The sequence below is a fragment of the Limulus polyphemus genome, unplaced genomic scaffold (genome assembly GCF_000517525.1).
Source record: "Limulus polyphemus unplaced genomic scaffold, Limulus_polyphemus-2.1.2 Scaffold3993, whole genome shotgun sequence".
Classification (NCBI taxonomy): Eukaryota; Metazoa; Arthropoda; class Merostomata; order Xiphosura; family Limulidae; genus Limulus; species Limulus polyphemus.
This window is the reverse complement of record NW_013669603.1, coordinates 37,472-40,110: the sequence shown is the minus strand read 5'-3', so window position 1 is coordinate 40,110 and position 2,639 is coordinate 37,472. Positions and strand designations below refer to the sequence as shown.

The following is a 2,639-nucleotide window of genomic DNA, read 5'->3' as shown; positions in this document are numbered from 1 at the left end:
TACTGAACTCTGTTGGAAGAAAGACATTAGATTCTTAGACGGAGGGACTTAATGCCGATACTGAACTCTGTTGGAAGAAAGACATTAGATTCTTAGACGGAGGGACTTAATGCCGATACTGAATTCTGTTGGAAGAAAGACATTAGATTCTTAGATGGAAGGACTTAATGCCGATACTGAATTCTGTTGGAAGAAAGACATCAGTGTATGGCAGATACGCGTACTTTACATACATAGTGAAAAAACTGCTTTGAAAGTAAAAATGGCATGATGAGGGCGTGGTTAGCAGTCCGAGATGAAATAAGGACAACTAATTGAACGTGCTTGTTTTTTATGTTACATGAACAAAGATGAAATGTTAGATATGAAACAGGTCCAGGAAGAGAACGCTACTGTCGAGGAAAGCCTACTTGGCAGCTGTTTGGAGGAATGGAATGTTGTCGCCTATCGATGAACCCATAGAAACCTGAAAGTCTGGGTTCGTAGAAACTAATACAACTCTAATGGTTATCACATTCTACTCCACTGAAGCTAATGATGAGATCAGATATCAGGTCAATACTGCTTACTAGAGAAGTGACTGTCGCGAGCTTCTGGTAGGATACAACTTGCTGAGATTGTGAAAATCGATTGGGACTAAGCCTTCTCCACACAAGTACTATGAAATGCTGAATATTGACCGCCAAAGAGCTGGCCACAACTTCCATAAGATGCTGCGTCAACAACCAGTCCTCAAAGTTCGGAGCATTTGCTGTGAAACAGGTCACTTTCATTAAGACAAACGTACAGCTCGATATTACCTCGTGGCCATGTCTGGGAACACAAGGGATTGCTGACAATTGATGGTGAGAGGAACGTGAACCTTGACGATACTGTAAGTTGACGTAATTAACCGGAAAGTATAATAAAAAATTACATTTTCTATAACCAGTTGTTATACTTAATTCAGTTAGTATATTCGTCTTTTCATCAGAATATGAAGAAGAACAGTTCCACGTTACCTGTTACATTACATCACAGTCCAACGAACAGTTCTATATTACGTGTTACATTTCGCCACAATCCAACGAACAGTTCCATATTACCTGTTACATTACGTCACAAATCCAACGAACAGTACCATATTACCTGTTACATTACGTCACAGTCCAACGAACAGTACCATATTACCTGTTATATTTCATCACAATCCAACGAACAGTACCATATTACCTGTTACATTACGTCACAATCCAACGAACAGAAAGACAAAGATAGGGATATAAACTGGTCCAATGTAGCAGGATTAGATTTTATAAACAAATCTTCGAGATTTTTACTGTATGATATGGATTGTGACGTAATGTAACAGGTAAAATGGAACTGTTCGTTGGATTGTGACGTAATGTAACAGGTAATATGGAACTGTTCGTTGGATTGTGACGTAATGTAACAGGTAATATGGTACTGTTCGTTGGATTGGGACGTAATGTAACAGGTAATATGGAACTCGTTCTAAGTGTAACATATCACGATCTTATTCAAATACAGTTTGTGTTAAACCTATTGATGTGATTAGGATGTAGCAGTAGAAGTAGAGACGAAAGAAGAAAAAACTTAATAAATATAATGAAGATCAATAATAAACAGGAACAAAATAACAGACACATAGCCTTATTTACCTTTGAAACAAAAAGTCAGAAGAGTATTCATAAGGCACAACACAATACGATCACAATTAGTAAACACTAAACTACCTAAACACCCACTGGAGAGAAAATACATTATTTACAACAATCCTTGTCAACGTGGACTCCAGTACACTAAAGAAATAAAAATCCAACAAAACTATAACATACATAGAAGACTATCTGTAATATCTAATCATGTCAGACAAGAACTTACAATAACATACATAGAACACGGTCTGTAATATCTATCATGTCAGACAAGAACTTATAATAACATACATAGAACACGGTCTGTAATATCTAATCATACCAGACAAGAACTTACAACAACATACATAGAAGACTATATGTAATATCTAATCATGTCAGCAAGAACTTACAATAACATACATAGAACACGGTCTGTAATATCTAATCATACCAGACAAGAACTTACAACAACATACATAGAACACGGTCTGTAATAGCTAATCATGTCAGATAAGAACTTACAATAACATACATAGAACACTGTCTGTAATATCTATCATGTCAGACAAGAACTTACAATAACATACATAGAACACGGTCTGTAATATCTAATCATGTCAGACAAGAACTTACAATAACATACATAGAACACTGTCTGTAATAGCTAATCATGTCAGACAAGAACTTACAATAACATACATAGAACACTGTCTGTAATATCTAATCATACCAGACAAGAACTCACAATAACATACATAGAACACTGTATGTAATATCTAATCATGTCAGACAAAAACTCACAATAACATACATAGAAAACGGTCTGTAATAGCTAATCATGCCACACAAGAACTCACAATAACATACATAGAACACTGTCTGTAATATCTAATCATGTCAGACAAGAACTTACAATAACATACATAGAACACTGTCTGTAATATCTAATCATGTCAGACAAGAACTTACAATAACATACATAGAACACTGTCTGTAATA

At 35.5% G+C, this 2,639-nt stretch overlaps 1 protein-coding gene across 2 annotated transcripts in view; it reads right to left on the bottom strand.

The window, feature by feature from the left end:
- The window catches only part of LOC106470423 (nephrin-like), an 87,652-nt gene that overhangs the window by 53,843 nt on the left and 31,170 nt on the right, over positions 1-2,639 (bottom strand). The gene's annotated exons all lie outside the window — the stretch shown is intronic.